The sequence below is a fragment of the Callithrix jacchus genome, chromosome 17 (assembly GCF_049354715.1).
Source record: "Callithrix jacchus isolate 240 chromosome 17, calJac240_pri, whole genome shotgun sequence".
NCBI lineage: Eukaryota > Metazoa > Chordata > Mammalia > Primates > Cebidae > Callithrix > Callithrix jacchus.
Window position 1 is genome coordinate 18116092 of NC_133518.1, and position 25362 is coordinate 18141453.

Genomic DNA, 25362 nt, shown 5'->3' on the forward strand with positions numbered 1-25362 from the left:
AAAGAGTCTGTAAATATTTGGAAAAACATAAAGGAGGCATCTATGACTTTTAAATGCATAGTTTACACTTTATTTTTACTTGTTTTTTAATTTATAAAAAGTAAAACATAAGCAGAAAAAAATAGAACATCGTTTTCACATAATTAGCTAAATGAGACAAAGCTTTGGAATGACTTTTAAATCTATTTTAAAAGCTCAGCTACTTTGACTTTTTTTTGTATTACAGACCCAAGAAAAGTTATTTCACCTGAATTGCATATATGACTCCTAGAGTGTAGACAGTTGCTATTATTTGTTCACTTCATCAAATGCGCTTTTAAATTCTTGCTACATCTGTATTACCAGGTCCTGGAGAAACCAAGGTGAAAGAGGCCCGGGAGAGGCCAAACCCTTTTCGCTATTTCTAACAAAGGAAATGCCATTCTTGCCACTAACTCTTGGAATGATTTCCAAGTTCTCTAAAAATAATTTAACCTGTGTCAAGTAGCTGTCTCATCTGGAAAACTCAATAAACGAATGCAGAAGTTAGAAAGAGCAGGGGAAAGTTAGGTGTTACACTGAAATGGTATATCCCAGGCATGTTGAATTGAGACTTCAAATTAGCCAGCACACTTCCATACATCTGCTCATTTTTCTTTAAACTTGAGCTATATTATTGCAGAAAAGCATAATAATCTCCACTCTGATCTTGTATTTCAAATGAAAAAGGCTGAAACATCATAGCACATGCACCTTTCTAGGTTGGTTAAATATTATGAGTGGACACATTTCCTTTGGGGATCAGCATTTTTACATTTAAAGGACAGATTAAACAGGGAGGAAAAAGTAGAGGAGTAATATAAAATATTAGTATCCAGCGACAAGGATCCCAATTTTACATTAAACTTTAGCTTAAAGAGGACACGCATATTAGATCATACCTCACTTTATGTGACCATTGGATTCTTTAACTTTGTGTAAATTATTTCTTGGTAGCTAAATCATACTTCACTGTACCTGAATAGTGGTTTACATGTAAAAACCTCAGGTAAAAAATGCTTATGTAGTGCCTTTATTTATTTGTTAAAAAAATGTGAGGTCTTTGTACACTGTTTTCTTAATTTGAAGCATTTTTAATGTGGCAGTTATAAAAACATAAAATTTTAAATTCTATTATATGAATTTTCAAGGAATTTGTATTTTATAATTTTCCATCTGTATAATTATTTAAGATTAACATTTATTATATGTTGGTTCATGCATGAAATACTGCATATAATAATTTTCAGGCCAACTGCTAGCATCCTGAAGCAGGAGAACTGATGTATTTTTGGGAGAGATCACTCTACACTGCTTATCAAGATTTTTCAAGACAACCAAAAGTACAATGGAAACCTTCTAGATTGTAAACATTTTCCTATTTTTATTTTTTAATATGAAAGACAACTTATAAAAACTTTTAGGGCCATTGTGGTGGCTCACACCTGTAATCCCAGCACTTTGGGAGGTTGAGGTTGGTGGATCATGAGGTCAGGAGCTCAAGACCACCCTGACCAAGATGGTGAAACCCTGTCTCCACTAAAAATGCAAAAATTAGCTAGGTGTGGTGGTGGGCGCCTGTAATCCCAGCTACTCGGAAGGCTGAGGCAGGGAACTGCTTGAACCCAGGAGGCAAAGGTTGCGGTGAGCCGAGATCACGCCACTGCATTTTTCTCGAAAAAAAAAAAAAAAAAGATCAATAAAGAAAAGGTGCTACAGTAATTTGCACTTGTTCATGCTGACTGGTATAAGAATGAAGATGCGGTTTGTCTAAAGGATCCTGAGATGGCACAAATACAGGTTCATGCTCTGACTTCGCTTTCCTGTGCCCACAATTTGTTTCAGAGTTGGGTGGAAAGGGGATGAAAGGAGACAGTGTATAAACATCTGCCATTTGCCAAGAACCTTGTTTCACTTTTTACATATGGTTTCTCACTTATAAAAAGTTAGGTAATATAAAATAAAAAAGAATAGCCAAAATAAATCCCTTATTTTTCTTCCTAACAAATCTAGGTTTTTCTTATCTGCCTTAATAGAAATGCGTTCTCTAGTGAGCAAGAAAAGCCTAATTTCTTTATCTTTTCCCTGTTTGCAGTCACAATTATTTAGTCATGAAATAAAGAAAATCCAGAGGGGACTGGCAGCCCAGTAGAGAATGTTGCTTTTATTTACCTTATTCTCTCTGAGGGTTAGATGGTGATAGTTGAGAGAAGCTTGAAAAATAGCAGGTAAAGAAAATGGGCAAATGCCCAGAATAAAGCATAGTTTATTTCAGCTGGTTTGAAATAACAGATTATTAATGACTGATTTAAAATGGTAAAAATGCACTGAAATGTAAATATTTATTTCCAAATACTGGGGAAAAGAAGGTAATTTATTTAATCTCTTTAAAGACTAAACTAAATTCAATCTCTTGGAGAAGCCAGGCATGGTGGCTCATGTGTCTAATCTCAGTTCCCTGGAAGCTTGAGGCAGAAGGAGCAGCTGAGGCCTGGAATTCAAGGCCAGCCTAGGTGACATAGTGAGACTTTCATTTCTACAAATGTTTTAAAATGAGATGGGCATGGTATGGATGTCTGTAGTTCCAGCTACTCGGGGGTGGGATGGAGGGGAGGAGGGTGAGGTGGGAGGATTTCTTGCACCCAAGAGTCTGGGGTTGTAGTGAGTTACGATCATGCCACTGCACCCAAATCTGGGCAACAGAGAGAGACTATCTCTAAAACAATAAAAAGCACAAAATTATTTTGTAAGGTGATCTCATTAAGTCCCTTGTATCATTTAATAACATTAAATTTGTCATGGCTGCTCATTATAGGTAGCTATATCTCTGCTCTGTTAAAAGTGCTGAGATTTAGAAAGATAATCATCAAGTAAAGATGAGAGACTGTACTTTCCAAGATGTATGAGTGTAAAAGCCACTCATACATCTTGCATAAATCAAGTAGTCAGTCATATAATTATAATATTCTCTATTTTTATCCCAATAAAGCATGGGTAACATGGAAAAACAACATTTCCAATCAAGAAAGTTTTGTTTGCTGATGTGAAGTAACCAGTGGTCTGAAAATTTAAGTGCTTATAAACTCCTTGAGAGCAAACATCAAGTAGTATTTATTGCTGTATCTTTCTTGGGCTTATCACAGTGATCATCTTAGGCTCATAAATGGCCTAAGATAGTTGTCCTAAATGATGAACAATGTGAATCAGGATTACCAATGTGAATTAAAAGCCTGATTGCTAGTAGGTCCTGATTTAAAGGAAATTTGTGTCCCCCAGAGTAGGCTAAGTCCTGGCCTCGGTCACTGCTACCCACCTTTTTCCTGTCTGCTGGCCAGTGACGGAGAAAACACACTAAACATTTTGATGTTTCACTATAAAAGTGCACGTCATTATGTTGCTAAAGTCTTTATAGTCTCCCACACCAAAGTCATGTTTGAAACACAATACATTAGCAATCCGGAGCAGAGTTTGTTATGAGGAAGGATACTGAGAATAAATAGATGAAATTCTAGACATTTCCAAAGAGGATCCAGCTATTTAATGGCCACTGAAGTCTTCAGTGAATAGGTGTGAATATTTCAGTGTAGTCCAACCTGAACTGAAAAGCAGTTCTTACGTCCAAATTTAAATACCTCCTGTGCATATAAAAAAGGTTCACTTATTAGTCCAAACATCACTATGATTGGGATCCTGAAAAAACATTCTCTTATTATTGGGAATATTCTCCAGCAAAAAGATGTTGGGAAGGCTAGGCTAGAGAATGGGACTTGTGCTTGGAGATGACAAAGTGGACACATCCTGTTATTTACCCCACACCAGGTCAGGAGGAACTGAAGATGGTTGAGTAAGTACATTTCTACGTCAAAGTTAAGATGATAAACTGTGGATGAAATCCTGAAAAATTCTACTCACCAACTGAAAAGTTGTTAGTGTTTGGTTATTGAGGATCATCTGAACTACTTTCCTCACAGGTTGGGCCCATTGTCTTAAAAAGGCAAGAGCAGCTCCCATTGAGAGGGCTGTAGTGAGCTTTGTGACCACATTGACGGTTGAGAGCGCAGTTAGGTCCATACAGGCCCGGCCTGCATTCTAAGAGGGAGAAAACACAAATCAAAGCAATTCATATATGCTATTCAAACACTGTGTTCTCACTATTACTGCTTGGCATTCAATAGGATAATTATAGGTTTGTAGAAGATTCTTTTTTTTACCATGGTGTATCTTCTCACGCTAGAATGTTGTCAATGGAAAACAGGAGAAGGGTGGGAATGTCAAGGAAGTTAGTGACAAAACCGAAAAGAGAAGCCAGGACAGCAACTGACCTTTTTGAGGTGCCTTCTCAGAATTAGAGTATTCAGTAGAGCCTTAGTGATAGCATTGTGAAGGACACAGGGAAAGTGGACTAGCTCTCTTGAGGTCAGAGAAAGGCAACACTCACGCTGAATGCATGATACATGAGACTCATTTTTAGGATGAAAACACAAATATTTGTTCTTATGTTATTGAGAATGAAATGGCTTTAATTTCAACTGTTTATTTCTTAAACTATGTCAGAAAGTCCATAGATCCCTTGATCTATGTCCTAAAGGACTCTATCTTTCAATTGAATTGCATTGTGCTTGCAACCAGAAGAGAAATGATGGAACATTATAAAAAGTATTAGCTTTATTAAAACTAGCAAATGTTGACTGTAAAGACCCAGCCTGAGTGTTTGCTGTTAGCCTAATTTCCAGCAAAGAATTAACAAATTCTGTTTCTGAAGAATTGTGATGATAAGCGGAAAGCCCAGCCTAGCTCTTGACACAGAAAATAGATTCATATTTCCCACTCTGTCAGGCAGGACTGGGAAGAAACTCAGTTTATCAATGTTTAAGGATCAGAAACACTTAACTGTGTAATCCTAACAGTCACTTACTCTTGAGGAGTTTACAAAGTGGTCTCTAACACATTATCTCTAACAAAGTTGTTTCTAACACCTGTGAGGTGGGCAAGGCAGTGAGTTAAGCTTCCACATTTCACAGAGGAATAAAGTAAGGTCTGGTATGGCTTAAAAGATCTTCTCAATTACTGTGCTATATCTCGGATAAATGGCAGAGCTGGGTTTCAAATTCTTACCTAGTGTTCTTTCTCCGTTCTATACTACTATATGGGAGGATGCAAGGTATTAAGCATATGTAGAAGAAAGCCCTAATAAAAAAGAGAGGGAAAGCGAGAATTTGGGAAATGTCAGTAAGTATGAAGATATAGGTCCCAGGGCAAATTCTGAGACTTTGGGCAAATTATTAGAAAACCTTATTTATTGACTCACTATCCTTTATGCTGGATTAGAGTTGAGCAGTTGGATGTTTATTTTTTAATATTCTTTTGCATTATGAATGTAGGTTAAGATGTGGCCTAGTTCCCTTGCCTTAATTAATTAGATTATAAATATAAGGTAAATAGAAACATAAACCAATTTTGTAAGTAATTATTTTTACAAGGGTTCAACATTAACAAACAGTAATTCAATCCCTTCCTAAATGAAGGAGCAACAATTTCCTTTAGGAAGAAGCTCTGGAGGCAATGCAAATGCTGCTCTGAAATGAATCTTTAAACCATGAAACTTTGTGAAAAAAAAATTTTAAAAATCCTATGTCATTTCTTTTTCTTTTTTTTGAGACGGAGTTTCACTCTTGTTACCCAGGCTGGAGTGCAATGGCGCGATCTCAGCTCACTGCAACCTCCGCCCCCTGGGTTCAGGCAATTCTCCTGCCTCAGCCTCCTGAGTAGCTGGGATTACAGGCACGCACCACCGTGCCCAGCTAATTTTTTGTAATTTTTAGTAGAGACGAGGTTTCACCATGTTGACCAGGATGGTCTCGATCTGTTGACCTCGTGATCCACCCGCCTCGGCCTCCCAAAGTGCTGGGATTACAGGCTTGAGCCACCGCGCCCGGCCTAAAAAATCCTATGTCATTTCAAATGTCATTTCTCAGCCACCTCTGCCCAATGTGTGGGAGGATTACTTAGTTTGGTGGCAAGATTGAATTTTCTTATTAGAAAAAAGTCGAGTCAGGATCTCTCCTGAGCACTCCAGAATCTGACTTTAATTTATAAAAATACCACATTTTCATGTTAATAATGATGTATCTTTAAGACATCTGTTTGAATGTCTGCAAATGTTAATTTACCAATGGAGGGAGCATAATCTAATAAAAAGTTGTTATATTCTTTAATGAATTAATATTATGGCTGTTTAATAGCTCCTTTACCAGAGTTCAAGTTAAAATGAGGTCTTTTATCTTTATGGTACCTGCATAGACACAGCTGTTCACACTTAATATCACAGATGAACTGTGCCTAATTGAAAATAAAAATGAAAATAAAAGACCTGGTAGAACATCTGTATAGGCCATGACTTTATTTAGAAATAATCTTTCCTTAAGAAATGAAGCTTCAACCCTACTCTTTTGCAGATGAGAAAAGTAAATTCTGAGATTAAACCCTCTATTTTGGGTAATACCAGTGGCAGGGTCAGTCCTTCGGGTCTCTTGTGAATTATATAAAACTTTTCATCTGCTAAGCATCCATTAAGTCCAGTAGTTCATAATTACTCAACCTACTCTCTCTTCTTAAGACAGTCCCTGAAGAATTAGAACTTTATATTTTAGGTCATTCTTTCTCTGAATGAAAAGAAAAATGAAATATACATTTCAGTTCCCAAAGAGTAGCAGCTGGAAGCTTGGGTCTCAAGAATACTATCTGGACCACACCTAAATTGCCTTAATTCTAGTGATTTCTATGAATCACCTTTGTGATGGGACATTTAATTGTGTCCCTTTAAATACTTACCATGTTACCATGTGCCCTCCATCAGCTATAGTGTTATTTGAGCTTCCTGTGATGTAACAGCTACAAACCCTTCTTCGTGATACTAAGGGCAAAGTATCAAGCAATGCTGGGCAATGCTCTTTAATGGAGTACCCCTTCTAGTAGGAAAATGTCTACAGATCTCTGTATAACCATGGGTCAGAGGGGAGTCATGAGGTGCTTTGGCTCCTACCAGCATCACATCTGGCTCCAGTTCTCCTACAGGAGCAGAGGCATTTTCCAGTCATTAAGTGGCAGAAGTGTTCTCCTTCAGTCACAAAGTTGATGTCAACCATCTCCAAACATGTCAGGCAAACACTGACCAAAAAAGGAGAAATGCTGAAAAATTAACACCTTGCACTTTCATTAATGCATCTTAATTAAAACTAAATATAAAAATTTCCTTACAATTGAGTTCCAAATAGTAAAGTGGGATGATACTGGAATTTGCTGGTCAAAAGAAGAGAGAAAAGTTTTGGAGTGTCAGAAGGAAGGTCCATTCTGTAACTGATTTGACAAGTCTTAAAGTTGATTTGCTTTAACACGTATTTATCTCTTAGAATGCAAATAAAATTTCTGAAGGTAGGAGCTTTAGGAAGGAAACAAAGTCTACCAGCAAAGTGTCTTACTTTTAATATTTTCCCTTAAAGTGTTTTCATTATTCATCTCTCTAGATGACAATAAACTCCATGTTTTCCACTATATTTCCAGAATTTAACACAGGGCCTGCTACTTGTCATGTGATACTATACAGAGTCCGTCTGGAATTTGATATCTTACTGCTACCACAGATACATAATGGGTGACATTTTATTGAATCACTAAGTAATACATGAATAATAAAGGATGTGCAAAGGGATGAAATATATAAGGCCTTATAGTGACATTGGAGAACGTAGTATGAGACTAACACAGAGAGCCTTTTAAAAGGCTACAGTCACTTTGATTCATCACATAAAGTTAAATTACCATTAGCATCATGCTATAATTGTAATAATTATAGTTGTTATAACTATATGCACAAGAATGTACATAATACAGGCCAAAGCAGGTCTCGGTGGTGTTTACTGAGTTCGTAGCTTTTTGGGGTTTTATAATATTTTATTTCAAACTGAGTAACCCAAATTCTCACCTTCGTATGTTTATCTCCACTCACGGCTATGATTACTTTCTAGTGGTAAATGCCTAATTCACATCTTTTAAATATTTTCATAAATTTCTTGTATCTCTTTCAATGTCACTGACTCAATACATAGGCCACATTCTTTAAAAGCATTTAATAAAATATTTATTCTCATTCAGAGGTAGAACTTTTGTCCTTCAAAGAGTAACATTTTCAGTGGTGTTTTGAAGTATCTCACAATTTTATATAAAGGAAAATAAAACTTTTGACCAATTAGCCACAAAATCAGGACTCATTATATTGGCTGTTGGGTGAATTCCTACCACTTTAATGTGCAAGTTGAATGTTTAAGTAATTCTTGCATATTTTCAATTTCATTTACATGTTTGTCACCAGATGAGAAGATCTCACAGTCACACAGAATTCTCACATTCATGGGCTTAAAAATGCTGTGGCAATACCCCTTTCATATTGGCTGCCATGGACACCTGCTGGGCAGGTGCACTGCCCACTTGCTGCATCACAACTAACTTCACTTGGCAGTCACAGAGGTGAGCACAATTCAAGCTATAAAGTCCAGGAAGGCATACTAGGAAATGGAAATGTCAAAATGCTACTTTAACTTTAGATGTGATTAAACGGAAAATTGGAATATGTTCAATTCATTTGTTTCCCAAGACCAAATAAAGAGATGAGAGAATTGGAAAGAAAGAAGAAATTATATGGAGAAGCATACTGACAATAATTTGGTCATACAAATAAATCGTTACCAGTCTCTATAACCGGTCTAGAAAAATGAATAAGGAAACGTGAAATATCTTTAAGCAGATAATGCTTATATGCTACGATGTGCACATGAGCATTTGGCCCAAGCCTTTCCTAAAATCCTTCAATACCTTAAAGACCTAAAAGAGGCAATGTGTTCAAATCCATTCTAAATTTAATGAGAATGATTTTTAAATTAAATTATTTAAATAGATAAGAGAGTATCTGTGGAAGGTGATATCATAGAGTTTTTTATACTTTTAAATTAAATTATTTAAATAAATAAAAATCTGTGGAAGGTGATATCATATAGTTTTTGATATTTCAAGTCCTGGGGGCAAATGACAGAGGTGGGTGTGAGAGACAGGAAGGAGAAAGAGAAGAAGGAAGAAAGAGAGTAAAAGAATATGATGCACATATGGTAGGGAAATATCTTACAAGGAAATTAGGTATTAAAGTCTGTAAAATTTAATCTTTGAAACATTTCCTTAGGTGGCCAATTAAGTACAATACAGAATTGTCTTTTACTAAGTCTGATATGGAGGACTTAAAACCTCTTGGAGGTTTTACCTCTAAGATTGGAGAAGCCAATATTTTTCTGGCTGAACATCAGCAGAAGTAATTGGTTTGCATTTATAAATCATGTCACCTAAGCAAATACCTTTATTTGAAAGCTAAAATTGTTATCTGCTGGGGAAATGCTCACTCTAAGGAGGTGTGTGAGAGCTTGACTGTAAAGATTTCCTTTTTTTTTTGAGATGGAGATTTGCTCTTGTTGACCAGGCTAGAGTGCAATGATGGGATCTTGGCTTACTGCAAACTGCCTCCCAGGTTGAAGTGATTCTCCTGCCTCAGCCTCCCAAGTAGCTTGGATTACAGGCCTGCGCCACCATGCCCAGCTAAAGATTTCCATTTCTATTCTTGAGTTTTCTTGAGATATGCTTACCACTCACCCATGGAATATGATTTCCTCACCCTTTATTTATTGTCTCCTTTCGCCTTTTCTTTCTTTTCCCTCTCTCTCTCTCTCTCCCCCCTTCTCTCTCTCTCTCCGTCTCTCTCTGTCTCTCTCTCCCTCTCTCTCTCTCTCTCCCCCTTCTCTCTCTCTCTCCGTCTCTCTCTGTCTCTCTCTCTCCCCCTTCTCTGTCCTCTTTCCAGACATGCAGAGCTGAATTTGATTAGGCTTGTTGTGGATGACACTTCTTCAGTATGCATAAAGTTACTCAGGACAGATTTATCATCAGGAATCACTCACATTCAAGGATCAGAAAAAGGAAGTAAAATGAAAGAAGATAAAGAATGAATCATATAATACATATTCTTTCATTTACTTTCCTCATATAATGATTAAAAATAAGTAATCAAGAGAGATCCATGCATAGTTTCTTCTGTTTGTTCTTGTATAATCAGTTTTTATCAAGAATACTTAGGAATAGCAGATTTCCTTTACTCCCTTACTTTAATTATATATAAAATGAGATACCCGGTGGCTCATGCCTGTAATCTCAGCACTTTGGGAGGCTGAGGCGGGTGGATAACCTGAGGTCAGGAGTTTTGAGACCAGCCTAACCAACATGGTGAACCCTATCGCTACTAACAAATACAAAATTAGCCAGGCATGAGGGTGCGTGCCTGTAATCCCAGCTACTCAGGAGACTGAGGCAGGAGAATCACTTGAACCTGGAAGGCAGAGGTTGCAGTGAGCTGAGATCATGCCATTGCACTCCAGCCTGGGCAACAAGAGCAAAACCCCATCTCAACAACAACAACAAAAACCTGAGCTAATAAAGATTGCCTTGCTTGATGTCTCCATTTTGCCAAATAATACTATCATTCTTCTCTGATTATAACATTTTTCAGATATGCGAATTTTTTTTTTTTTTTTTTTTTTGAGACAGAGTCTTGCTCTGTCACCAGGCTGGAGTGCAGTGGCACAAACTGCAACCTCCGCCTCCTGGGTTCAAGTGATTCTTCTGCCTCAGCCTCCCGAGTAGCTGGGACCACAGGCACGTGCCACCATGCCCGGCTATTTTTTGTATTTTTAGTAGAGACGGGGTTTCACCATGTTGGCCAGGATGGTCTCGATCTCTTGACCTTGTGATCCACCCACCTTGGCCTCCCAAAGTGCTGAGATTACAGGTGTGAGCCACTGCACCCAGCTGGGATATGTGAATATTTTATAGCATTGTAAATAAGAATTAAATCATAATGAAATGAACCTAACTATGATTTAATTAGTGGCAAAACTATGTAGCAAAGAACTATTTCAAATAATTCCAAAACACAGTAATTGGAAAACATGTGTCTAGTGGAAAGTATAAGAAAAAAACTACCAAAACCCCTTTTAAATATTTAAAATATGTATTAATATAATTTAAATATTTAAGTATTAGATTTAATTAAATTATTAAAATGATTGATCAACTTAAAATTAATTAAAAAAATTATTTTATCAATTATTTAAAATAGTTTAATTGAAATAGTTGATGTTTAAAGTAATTTTCAGAATTGTACTGATAGTGTTGCTATTTTCAGACTTGACAGTATTATGGATTAAACAAATGAGAAATTATATTGGTGTTCAGAATTAGGAATTCAAATATGGGAGAAAGAAAATACACATGTAAGAACCATGTAAGAACAAAGAGTATGTAGAATTGCTGTGGTCCTCCTCACTTTGAACTGCATCTGTATGAGCTCATAATATAGTTGATACTTAAAAAGGCATTTCATGGCTCTGTCCAGAGAAAGCCTTAGAAAAAAATAACTATCCCAGTTGCAGTGAGCACAACGAAATATTGGTTTCTATATACCGTTTCCAAGTAAAAGGAAGCAGAGCATCTTGGAAGAAGTAGATTATTCAGATTTGGAAGTGGATATGTACAATTAAGCATAAAACAAACACCTACTTATCTCAGATAGCAAGGAATGAATCATATTACTGGGGTTACGTATTTGAAACTCAAGAGCCAATTTTAAGAGGCTCCCTCTGATCAATGATAGAAAAGTGTGCCATCAGTAAGTATACTAACTGAATGAATTTAAGTGTATCAAAATGTTTGACCTCCATAATTTCATAAAAGTGCTCCCAAAATGTAGTTTTTGCTCATCTCTGAAGGATATTAGTAAATCAACTACCTTGTAAATTGATAAATAAATGGAAAGTGGAAAGGACTTATCTTGACTCTTCCATGTGAATCATGTCTCAAAATAATCAAATATGTGATTAGAGAAAATTTCTCTACATAGACCTATTCTAACTAACAAGTAAAGAAAAATGTATGGACTCAGAATATCAATCTTCTGTGGGCTTTAATGAATTTGTGGATCAGGGCAATGATGATCATTGACTGCTACCATAATGAAAAGACAGGCAAACCAGACATTATGTGCCTTCTAGCAGAAGACACGTCACCCTTCAAGTGTTCTCACCAATATGTCAAGCCTGAATCTGATCAAGACTTCATCTACCCAGGGAAGGCAGAAGATAGAGAAACAGGTGATTACAATATCAAAAGATGCAAAGGGCTAAATGAGAAACTTGATAACACCAGCAAGCTATTATTTTCAACATATATCTTACAAGGGGGAGAAAGAAAAAGAAGAAACTTCTATATGTTGAAACATATTAAGAAGCAAATTTTAAGAGGTAGTATTTGAATCTTGGGTCAATAAATGTATTAAAAAATCATGATACTTCAGGAGCAACTATTTGATTATATTAAACAATTATTATTTTAGGTACTATAATTGTACCATAGTTACATTTAAAAAAATTCTTATCTTTTAAAGATATGTACTATGAAAATGTATGGATAAAATGAAATGTCTAGGATTTGTTTCAAAACAATTAGGAGAGAGCCATGAGTTTATAATTATTGAGACTGGTGACAAGTACCTTAGGATTCATATATCATTCTCTCTAGATTTGCAGAGGATTACAATCTTCATTAGAAATAAAATCCTATAACTTTATTAAAGAGATATTTTGATTGGTTCTGTTTGGATTAAACAATAAGATAACTAAAATTAAAATAGTTTTTAAATGTTTAGATATGGTGAGGTATTGTGGATACATTTTTAAAAGAATACAACTAATACTTATGAATAAATCATATGATGATGATCTGCTTCTAAATAATACCATAGTGGTACAGAGTGAGGGAGTGGGTGAAAGTATAGATGACACAGGATTAATCACAAATTGATTATTGTTGAAGGTGAATGACAGATATATGGAAATTCACTATAACATTATATCATTTTCTTAACTCTTGTATGAGTTTGAAATGTTACATGATAAAAAGTGTAAATGATAGAATCAATAGTAAAATATCTCATATACTAAATGCCAGAAAATTACTCAATTTACAAATAAAGGGAGCATGGACATAATAGTTCTGTTTTAAAAATGCTGATTTTGTAATCTCAACAAAATTGATAAGAACCATCTCCCATGAATTAGGGAGGATATCCATCTTTTAAGAATCCCGTGAAAAATGGTCTTGAATCTCAGATTTGGAAGGACTGTCAGGTATTATTCAGCTCAATACCCTTCTGTTCAGATGGGAAAACCAAGTCACAAAGAGGATGTGAACTGCCCAAAGGTAGATCACACGGTATTAGCAGAGCTAGGGTTAGCATTCATCTTTATCCATGTCCATTGAAATACAGTGTTGTTGAATTTATTTCATGACAGTTAAATTAGTAGTGATGGATGGCAGATAATCATATCCATTGTCACACAAGTCTAAAGAGTCACACCACCCATAGTTGAAACCATCTAGGTAAACGTTCACTGTGAATTCTTTTCTACTTGGAGTGCCTCAAGTTTAGGCCTCCAGCACAATGTTCTCATCCACACTCTGCCAGAAACTTTGCCCTATAATCTGTGAAAGTACAATGTCTCCTACAAGAGTAGGCTCTAAATAAAGTAGGTGCTTTCCAGTGTTGTATAAAATAAATAATTGTGGTTCAAGAAAATAAACATTAGAATAACTATCAATAGTCATTTTATCAATTTAAACATGTATCTAAATTTTATAATATACTTATTAGTCAAGAAGTGCAAAAATGTCATTTATAAGTAAGAACGCATACATAGAGGTATAGCAGTCCCCCACATCCATGGGGGATACATTCCAAGACTCCCAGTTGACATCTGAAACCTCAGACAGTATTGAACCCTATATACACTGTGTTTTCCACTATACATATATAACAATAATAAAGTTTAATTCATAAATTAGGCACAATAAGACATTCTGAATAACTAATAATAAAATAGAAAATTACATCAATATACCTAATTAGAGTATTGCCAATGTGCTCTCTCTAAAAAAACCTCATTGTACTATTCCATAGGGAAACCACAGGCAAACGAGGACTACTGTACTGATTAAATTTTTCCTGATGAAACAAATTTCGGAGACTTTTGGGAGGTCCTCTTCCCTCCTTGCAGCTGGGCCTATTATTAATGTGAGCTGGCTTCTCCCAGAGCCCTGTATTCTCCACCTTGCCAGCCTCAAAGCCTCAGCGGTGGTGGACATTCTTCAGCTTCATGCCTAGAAACTCAAGACTTAGCAGATGGTGTCCACAAAGCCTTTGGGCTTAAAAAGTGGCTGGTATGAGACTTAAATTTAGGTCTCAGAGGAACTCTTTCATATTAATACTATTTCGATTACTTAAGGGGTTTAGGCGTATTTTATCAACAAATGGCAGTATTCTCTAAAGTAGAGCTTTTTTTTTTTTTGTGAGGAGTCTCACTCTGTCACGAGGCTAGAGTGCAGTGGTGCAATCTCGGCTCACTGCAACCTCTGCCTCCCAGGTTAAAGCGATTCTCATGCCTCAGCCTCCCAAGTAGCTGGGATTATAGGCAGGTGCCACCATACTCAGCTAATTTTTCTATTTTTATTAGAGATGGGATTTCATCATGTTGGCCAGGATGGCCTTGATCTCCTGACCTCATGATCCCCCTGCCTCGGCCACCTAAAGTGCTGGTATTACAGGCATGAGCCAACACACCCAGGCAAAAGTAGATCTTCATTGAAGGAAGAAAGGCAATGAATCAACTTGCCTTTTTCACAATAATTTTCTGTCCCCGCCAGGCCACCGATATACCTTCCATTTGCAGAACTGCAAAGGCCACAAGTACAAGTACATTTTAGCTGACAATTGGGGCCATATCTTATCCTGGGACAACCTGTAATTTTTATTTTAAATAAAATAACAAAAATGACATTTTTCTTTGTTTTCTTTTGTTTTCTTCTTGAGATGGAGTCTTGCTCTGTTGCCCAGGCTGGAGTGCAGTGGTGTGATCTTGGCTCATTGCAACCTCTGCCTCCCAGGTTTAAGGAATTCTCCTGTGTCAGCTTCCTGGGTAGCTTGGATTACAGGTGCATGATATTACACCTGGCTAATTTGTGTATTCTTAATAAAGATGGGGTTTTACCATGTTGGCCAGGCTGGTCTTGAACTCCTGACTTCAGGTGATCCAACTACCTTGGCTCCCAAAGTTCTGAGATTACAGGCATGAGCCATCATACCTGGTAGGAAAAACATTTTTCTCTACTTCAGATGCAGTAACCATACCTAAATAGCAAAAGCATAAGAAATGTTAAAATTAAGACAAAGAACTACTCACATGTTATCTGTAAAGTAGTAAATACACGACTTTCATTCATTCATTCATTCATTCATTCATTTTTTATTCACTCCATAAATATTGATTAACACTATGTGCTCAATATACTGGGACCTGCAGAGACCCTTGGGAAGAAGGAGCAGTCAATCTCAGATGACTAGGAATGAGAAGATTTTATATATTTAGTCTCATGACTGATAGAGAAGAAAAATGAGCGGTTGCTTTCAAGTTACTGGAATGGTAAAAGCGTTTTAACTTACAGAGGTGGGTGACACGAACTAAAATGCACTATCAAGAGGAATTAAGACACAGGTGAATGAAACTGACCAGACCAGGAAAACTGAGTCTCTCCTTTTTCAGTGTCAAGGAGAAGATAATTGAATGATGGGAAGTGCAACCGACGGGAGTGCAAAGCCTCTCCAAGGTGAGAATCAGACTTGCATTTTGTTGCTTTTGCCATAAAGAATGCAAACCCAATATTGCTAGCTAATATAACTTTTTAAGGGAAACTGAGAAATCCATATTTTATGTGAAATTAACAAATCCTTGAAAGTTGACGACTAATTAAAATTGTTTTACAGCACTGCTAAAAGCCAAAGCTATGACAGCCAATTCAAACATATTTGTGGCTACATTTGGCCAACAGCCTGCCATTTATGACCTGTAGTTTATAGTATTTTTACCTAATAATACTTTCCACATGGATTATCTCATTTAATACTAAAATTTTACCCCTATGATGTGGGTAGCGTTATTATTTTACTCTTGAGAAAACTGAAGCTCAGAGTCTAAAGGCTTGCTTAAGCTTAAACAGCCTGTAAGAATAAGAACTAAGATTCAAATCTAGAATATCTGATTTCCAACCAAATTATTTCTATTCCAACTAGCAGAACTGACCTTAGAGTAATTTTTAAAATTCCAGCTAGCAGGGGAAACATTAGAGAAATTTTTATATTCTGGTAAGCAGAAAAAAAAGTTAGAGCGCCTTTTTTTTTTTTAACTTGCCCAAAGGCATTGGTTGATACATAGCAGAGCAGGTACAAGAATTCAATCTGCATGACACATTCTTTATTGCTTTTATTTAAGTGACTAGCTGCACTAAATTCTAGTACCAAATGAAAATAAAAGTTTGATTTTGTTCCTTAAATAGCAGTTACAGTTGTACAATTAATGGTTGAGTCATCATTACATGTGTAATAGACTACCTTGAATTAAATCCATTTCACTTTTTGCCTATAGGGAAAATTAAGCAGAATCAATATCGGGTCTTATTAAAATAATTCAATGTAATTGATGGCATATTAAATCTGCTATTTTCTTCTTTGATTTAAATTTGTTCCATTTTTCTTTCTCTTTTTCCAGATTTCTTTTGTATTACTTTAACATTTTTAAATATAATTTGTATTAATCTAGAGTGTTTTCCAGCATATCCGTTTATATAGATTTTTAGGTACTGCTTTAGGTGTTACCTTATACACACATGACTTATCATGGTCCACTGAGTCAATATTCCACCTGCTTGAATGATGTGTAGAAACCTAACATTTCTATCCCTTTACTCTTCTCATTTATAATAAATCATCAAATATTTTTTTCCATATCCATTGATAACTACATCAGTGTCATAGTTTTTGCTTCATCTGCCAAGTATAAGCTAGAAAACTTAAGAAGAAAAGAAAAATAGTTTGTGTTGCTATATTTTTACTCTATCTTTTATAAATTCTGACTTTCCTGATGTTCAAAGATTCTTTCTTGATCATTTTCTTTTGGTTTCCAGATTCTTTTAGGTTATTACTGCTAGCAACAAATTCTCTGTTTTCCTTCATCTGAGATTGTTTTTTAATCTTCGTTCCATTCTTGAAGGATATATATATATAAAAATATAAATATTTATATATATATAAAAATATATTTTTGCTGGATATATGATTCTGGTTTGATAGGTTTTTTTTTGACACTTCTGATATGTTACACTCCTGCAATGATTTTTGATGAGAAATCTGTCGTTCCATTATTCTATTTGTGTTTCTTCTATAGTGAAAGTGTTGTTTCTCTCTCAACACTTATCTACAAAAAAATTATCAATATCAACCTTCTGAAAATCAAATATATAAATATATTGATATATTAATATGTAAATTATTCATATTAAAATTAATGTTTCATTCGATATTTATTAATTGAATTAAAATATAGATAATGGCAGGCCCAATGGCTCACACCTGTAATCACAGCACTCTGGGAGGCCGAGGCAGGCAGATCACCTGAGTTCACGAGTTTGAGACTAGACTGATCAACATGGAGAAACCCCGACTCTACTAAAAATACAAAAAATTAGCTGGGCGTGGTGGCGCATGCCTGTAACCCCAGCTACTTGGTAGGCTGAGGTAGGAGAATTGCTTGAACCTGGGAGGTGGAGATTGCAGTGAGCTGAGATCATAAACAGTGCACTCCAGCCCGGGCAACAAAAGCAAAACTCCATCTCAAAAAAGAAATATAGATTATATTTCATGTATCAATTTATTTAATATATTGTTTAACATATATTAATATATATTAGTTAAATTATGTTGATATGACTTTGGTAGATTTTTTTGAGTTTATCTTGTTTGGCATTAACATAGCTTCTTCAATCTGTAGGTTTATGTTTCTTGTCACATTCAGGAAATTTTCAACCACTATTCTTTTAAATATTTTTTCATCTCCACCCTCTTTTTCCTCTTCTGGGACTCAGATGACACAAATAGTAGATACTTGGTTATAATACTACAGGTCTCTGAAGCTGTGTGTGTGTGTGTGTGTGTGTGTGTGTGTGTGTGTGTGTGTGTTGGTTTCTATTTTTTGCTCTCTTTGTTGTTCAGTTTGGTTTATTTCCATCATTCCTTCAAGTTCATTGGTTTGTTCCTCTGTCCGCTCCATTCTGCTGTTGAACTCATCCACTGAGATTTTATTTTGGTGATTTTATTTTCCATGTTTAAAAATTCCACTTGCTTCTTCTTAATGTCTTTTATTCTTTGCCTTTTTTTTTTTTTTTACACAATCCTGGTTTGTCAGGTAGAGAGGGCTATCTTCTCGCATCAAGATGGGGTTTGAAGTGTACTCTCCTCATTTGGTCCTTGCTAATGGGATTGGGGTTGAGGATACAATTTCATTTCTAGCGTTATTTACTCAAAGTTTTCCGCCTTGCTAGACTTCCCCCTTTCCTGTCCTTTGACTAGAGAAATCAGAGGTATCTTAGACCTTTGTCTCCACCCATTGGCCTCCCGGGGTCGTAGGTTTCTCCAGCACCCAATCTGGGATATATGAGACAAAAAACAAAACAAAACCAGGGAACTTACCATGATGTTTCCTAGATTTCTAAGGTTCTTGTCCAATCTGCTTTCTTTTCTTCATATCTTGGGGACTTAAGTTGGTTTTCTACATTGTATGGAATTTTTACTATGTTAAGAGGGAGCAATAGCAAAAGGTGTGTGCACTCCATTGTTCTCTACATGTTCTCTACGTACTTATATTTATAAATATAGTCTTATGTAATTTACGGAATCCTCTTTAGATAGTTTGGATATTACATAATATGATATATTTCCTTATTTAGTATGTGTTAACTCAGTAAAAATGGTAATGAAATTGATGTGATTCTTTCTCTTATTTTTTTTCATTTCTCTCCTCCACCTGATTCTAGTTGGCTGTATTTTTATTCTTAAAATCTCGATTGAAGCATTCTAAATTCTAGAATATACCTTTATACACTTAAACATACTTATTGAATTGTTATATTTAAACAATATATTTTGACACAGACCTATCCCACGTACCCCACAAACTTTAATGAGGAAATAAGATCAGTATACCTATACTCCTTCGCATTCTCTGTCTTTCCAGTTAATGCCTTGTTAGAGCTATGTTAAAATATCTACAATTGTTATAATTTATAATATTTATATTCCATCTTGTAGGCATAATTTTCACAGTTGTTTTAAACTTAGCCTTAATTAAGATGAATTTAATGTTTACTAATAGTCTTTTTATCAGATATTTCTCATTTATTATTTGGCTGCTCAAATTAACCTTGCGATAGTTTCTTTAGACTATTTTAAGGCTACTATACTTCCAGCAACTTTAAAAAAGTGGTTAGTTTGCTACCATGTTATATTTGAATAACAGCTTAACTGTGTATAAAATACCTGTCACATTTTTTCCTCATGAACTTAATAGGCGTTGATTAGCTGTATGTTAGTAATGAATATTGCTGTGAGGTAAAAAGTCAGACTGATTTTTCTCCTCTTAAGTAGGTTCAAACATTTCCTTATATCCTCAACGGAGTTTCCCCTTGCCTTTCAGCCATTGTAACTATTATTTCCTGGGATAAAATACACTCATTGAATATGTTGCATCAGATCTTTCATTTCAAAGAAAAAATCTTGAATATTATACCTAAATATTTTCCTCTTCCAATTATACATTTATCTCTCATTTCTTTTCCATTTCATTATTTTCATTTTCCTCATTTTTTTTTAACCTGGTTGTACTATCAGCAGATTCTGTCCTTTTTTTTACCCGCTCCCAATGTGGCCTTCATTTATGTGATGTGAGGTTTAATTTTCATTTCCACTTCTTTTTTGAGCTCTGCCAGCTTACTTTTTCATTTCCTTTTGTTGTCTTTTCATTTATTCCATGAACCATTGTATCTCTGCACTGCACTCACATTTTATAGAGAAATATAGCGCACTTTTTCATTACATCCTTTGAATTCTTGGAAGAGATTCTAGTTAATATCTTCATGTGCTCCATAGCAAAACTTTTCTGCTCTTGGTTCATCTGCCCTTTCTTTTCCATATTCCTTTTCTCATTTTTTCTTCTTACAGAATTTGCACTAAAAAAGCAAGGGAAGAGTTGAATGGTTTCATTTTTTTGTTTGTAAAATGAGAGGAGTATTTTATGCACAAGCTTCGTTTTGCAATATACCAGGTATTTTGGGAAGGATAATATTGATTTAGGCTTAGAAAAATGATCTTAACTGAAAGAAAGCCTTCTTCATCCAGAATGTAGCTCCATATAACACAGCATGTGGGATGCATGTGTGTGTGTGTGCGCGCGTGTATGTGTGTGTGTATAATGTGTGTGTAATGTGTGCGTGTGTGAGTGTGATGTGTGTGTAATGTGTGCGTGTGTGTGTGTTTGTGTGTGTGATGTGTGTATGTGTGTATGTAATGTGTTTCTGTGTGTGTGTAATGTGTATGTAATGTGTGTGTGTGTAATGTGTGTGTGTTTCTGTGTGTGTGTGTAATGTGTGTGTATAATGTGTGTGTAATGTGTGTGTTTCTGTGTGTGTGTAATGTGTGTGTAATGTGTGATGTGTGTGTGATGTGTGTATGTGTGTGTAATGTGTGTGTTTCTGTGTGTGTAATGTGTGTGTAATGTGTGCATGTGTGTGTGTGATGTGTGTATGTGTGTGTAATATGTGTGTGTTTCTGTGTGTGTGTGTTTAGCTCCCCTTTAGTTATAAGGCTGCTAACTACCCACAAATTTCTTTCTGTCCTAGTGCAAAGTTAAAAACATGGTATGTCTGTGCAATTCTTGTTTTTTTTCCCCCAGTTTTTCTCTACTCTAAGATGTTCAGTGGGATTCAGAGAAGTTTTTATAGCCCTTCTATGGACGCAATCCTTATTTTTCAGGAAAGTGTCCTTAGTTTTGCTCTCTGTGTGTGCCATGGAGAAGTGCCTGCTCTGCTGGCCCTACTTCAGATCTGTAGGGGCCCATTATTCTCCCTAAAAATCCTTGTTTTCTGAAACTTGACAGCTCTTCTCTCCTTATGATAGTAATAATAACTATTATAATTAGGTGAAGAAAGTTTCGCAGTATTCAACAGATTGTGTTTTTCTCTTTGTCTCCCATTTTTTCCATAGATCTCAGGGAGCCTTTTCAGGTTCAACCTGGTTGAAGAGGATATAACATTCTTTAGTTCTTATAATTAGATATCTGCAACACACAATTTTTGGCAGTTTTATAAAAGTTAACAAATGTTATCTAAAAATTTCTTTCTTTTTTTTTTTTTTGAGATGGAGTTTTGCTCGTTACCCAGGCTGGAGTGCAATGGCGCGATCTCGGCTCACCACAGCCTCCGCCTCCTGGGTTCAGGCAATTCTCCTGCCTCAGCCTCCTGAGTAGCTGGGATTATAGGCACGCACCAACATGCCCAGCTAATTTTTTGTATTTTTAGTAGAGACGGGGTTTCACCATGTTGACCAGGATGGTCTCGATCTCTTGACCTCATGATCCACCCACCTCGGCCTCCCAAAGTGCTGGGATTACAGCTTGAGCCACCACGCCCGGCCTAAAAATTTCTTCTTAGTCAAGAGTATGCACAAGTTATTATTTACTTTTCTTTCCAATTCATTCTTATCTTCCAGGAAGCTGTTTTCTTTATAGCACTATGGGAGCATGTACTTTCATGTTATTTGAAAGTCACATTAAAAGCAAAAAACTGTTGTAAATATTGCCCATATAGTTATCTTCCTTGGCACCAAATCTGCTTTTGCTGAGTAGCTAACGTAGTGGTTGGACATAGAAGGTGACCCTGCCATCATTGTTACCTTCCTGACACCTGGTTCCCGTTTGGCCAGGTGGACAGTGACACACTCCCGTCACTGGGTCACACTGTCCTGAGTCACAGGAGCACTGTCGAACACAGTCCTGCCCATGGCCATCTTCAGGACAAGCAGCAAGTAAGAGCAAAATAAACCAGAGAAAAACAAAACCAGATTTTTCTTATTAAATATTTTTCCAGACAAGGTTTTTTTTTTAAACTTGTGAAATACATGGCATTTTCATTTAATCAAATAGATTTTACTGACTTGCTTTTAGTTTGATTTTCTGTCTGAAAGGTTGCTTAGAAATAAACAAAGCAAAACAGGGACTGTTTAAATTGTTGCTAGATAGAGTCATTTTAGTTGGTGTTAGGAATTTTCAACCAAATATCTAGTGTCAAAAACTTACATATAATATAAATGTCTCTTACACATTAGGGACCTCAACTGTTCCCAATTTGGATTGCTTTGCTTTGCCAAAGCAAAGTATCCTAGCAAGTATAAGAGAGAGTATGTGTGTGTGTATATGTATGCATATGTATATATTACACATATATATATGCATGTAGTATATGTAGGCATGTTATGTGTACATATACGTTATATAACATATTTAGGTATGTGTACATATGTTATACAATATATGTATGTATATTATATATATTACAAATATATATTTGTAATAATCTTAAGCCCATTGTATAATTTTAGCTAAAATTCCTATACACAAATAGATTCATAATGCTCATATCTTTAAATATTCATTTCTATATTTATATTATTAATTTGTTTGGTTATTTTTTTGCAACGTCATTCCACAAATTCATCGAGATGCTTACCAAAATATATATAACACACAACGAAAAAATAAATATCTGTTCAGAATCACATAAGGGGAAAATGCAGTAATAATATGAAATAAATATCATATTTTTTGGAACATTTAAGAGGTGGATTGCAAATTTGGCTCTATCCTACTTAGCTGTCAAAGCAAATGGAAAGTGCTCAGGTACAAGATCACAACTCTCTGAAGACAAAAGGACCCTCAACGTTCAGAGAAATCACAGCTTTTGAAAATGCTGGGCAGGAGGACATTTCTTCCACTTACTCTCTTTGAAGAACACATACAAAGGAACCAGACAGAACCTGGCTTAAGAAATGTTTATAGGCTGGCCTTAACTGAAAGATAACTTGCAGGTGAGGCCTCAGGAGGCACTATCCACTAAGTGTCAGTTGAGTGCTACCTGCAGCCAGGTTTTATCTTGTCTCTTCTTCTCAATACAGCAGAACACTGCGGCCTGCAGGGCACTTAAACAGAAAAACGACCCTCCTACAAAGCAGGCAAAGCAATTAGCTGCCCAGGAAACATAAGCATTTTGGGTATCTTTAGCACATAACAGTTTAGGACCCTAAATTACAAACGTAGCTATGATTCATCCAAATGAAGGAATTGCAAATGAAGGTCTTTCATAATCTACTTCATAGATGTTGAGGTGTGTGTACATGGATGAGGGTTGAGGCAGTACTTCCATCTTTAATTTAAGATCTATTGGAGGTATTTTCTCTTTTAACTGTGAGGTATAAGATTACAGAATAAAGCACAAAACACCAGTATTCAGTTCAGTGGATGATCACAAAGTGAACATCCTCATTCATAGCACCCATGTCAAAAATTCAGTATTGCCAGGACTGACTCCCCGACAATGTGCTTCCCTGCTCATGGCTTCCTTTATCCTCCCCAGAAACCATCATAATTGTGGCTTCACATGTGAGAGTTTCATTTTGACTGTCACCAGAAGGGTCAGAGGAGTCAGAGTATATGAGTATGTGTAGTTATTTGGGTTAAGCAAAAACTGTATACATATTTTTTAAATGGCACATCTGAAAAATAACGAAAACGAAATACACTTGGTATCGATAAGCTCAGAGAGTCTAAGCCTGTGAATTTGTAAGGGTTCTTCAATGCAGTGCCTTAAACTTTACGGCAATAGTTGATTTCGTGATAAGTAGTTAAGTTAAGGTCTTTCGCTTTTAGGAAAGTGTTCACTTTATGGTGAGGTGTGAAACCACTTACTTTTGAGCTAGGGAATCACTCAGCATAAATGAAATTGTGGAACTTTAGACAGCGAGTTTGACATTGTGAACACAAAAATTTCAAGTTTGCTCTGATCTTGGCAAACATATTTTCTAATACTGACTTGAGTCTAACATTGCTGGGGCAGGAAGTTATCACCTAAAAGATCTCCTTGGCTACTTTCACTGACTCTAGCTTTTAGCCAAACTCCTACATAAATATTCTTCAACCTAGAATTCAGGTCAGTTTGTGTTTGCTGTTAGTACTGTAAATTAGCAAGTAAAATAAATGCAACATGTATTATTTAACCGCAGTTCTTAAAAACTCCAGTTAGCTTTACTACCTTTGCTACCATTATTGGGCCTTGCAATGATCAGCATATCCACTGCATAATGGTAAGTACAACTTCCTGTGACTTCAGTCGGCCCCAGTGAAGCCAGGAAGGCAGATACAGGTGCCAATCATGGTGTCACAGATGCCACCATTCAGGGACTTACACATCTTTTGGCAATATGGAATAAACATGACCCTTGGGCACCCTGTTAAAGGAGAACAAAATCATATGTGGTATTGTAACTTACAGCAAACAGTGTTTAAATTCAGTCCAGTAGACAAGCCGTCTGAGCCAGCAATCCCGTTCCTGGGTATATACCCAAAGAATTAATGTGGTTAACTCAACATTCCAATTACTATTTATATTTTCAGTCACCTTCAAGCTGTTGATTCAAGGCATGGAGTTATCTGAGGACATGAGATGATACAGAAATTATTAGTATTTGATGCTGCCCATTAATAAAGTATAACTTAACTTTGTACTTTCTTGTAAATCTACCTACTTTTATTTTTAGTTTTCACTATAAGTTCTGGGGTACATGTGCAGAATGTGCAGGGTTGTTACATAGGTATACATGTGCCATCGTGGTTTGCTGCATCCATCCACCATCATCTACATTAGGTATTTCTCCCAATGTTATCCCTCCCCTATCCTCCCACCCACCCCCGCTATCCCTCCCCTAGCACTCCCACCCCTGACAGGTGGGATGTTCCCCTTCCTGTGTCCATGTGTTCTCATTGTTCAACACCCACCCATGAGTGAGAACATGTAGTGTTTGCTTTTCTGTTCTTGTTTCAGTTTGCTGAGAATGATGGTTTCCAGCTTTATCCATGTCCCTGCAAAGGACATAAACTCATCTTTTTTAATGGCTGTATAGTATTCCATGGTGTATATCTGCTACCATTTCTTTATCTAGACCATCATTGATGGGCATTTGTGTTGGTTCCAAGGCTTTGCTATTGCGAACTG

The 25362-nt window shown here is 36.1% G+C and overlaps 1 protein-coding gene across 13 annotated transcripts in view; it reads right to left on the reverse strand.

Annotated features, from left to right (window-relative positions):
• Nucleotides 1–2600: 2600 nt before the first annotated feature.
• Nucleotides 2601–25362, reverse strand: part of LOC103788721 (uncharacterized) — a 682665-nt gene continuing 659903 nt past the window's right edge. For 10 of the 13 annotated variants that reach the window (XR_013528873.1, XR_013528871.1, XR_013528864.1 and 7 more), the window contains 6 exons: nucleotides 24641–24800; nucleotides 21992–22105; nucleotides 20104–20271; nucleotides 15207–15346; nucleotides 7061–7185; nucleotides 2601–4107 (listed from right to left, as the gene is read on the reverse strand). The gene's annotated coding sequence lies outside the window, so the exon portion shown is untranslated. The remainder of the gene's footprint in view (nucleotides 4108–7060; nucleotides 7186–15206; nucleotides 15347–20103; nucleotides 20272–21991; nucleotides 22106–24640; nucleotides 24801–25362) is intronic. The other 3 variants (XR_013528867.1, XR_013528869.1, XR_013528870.1) reach the window with 3 other exon arrangements.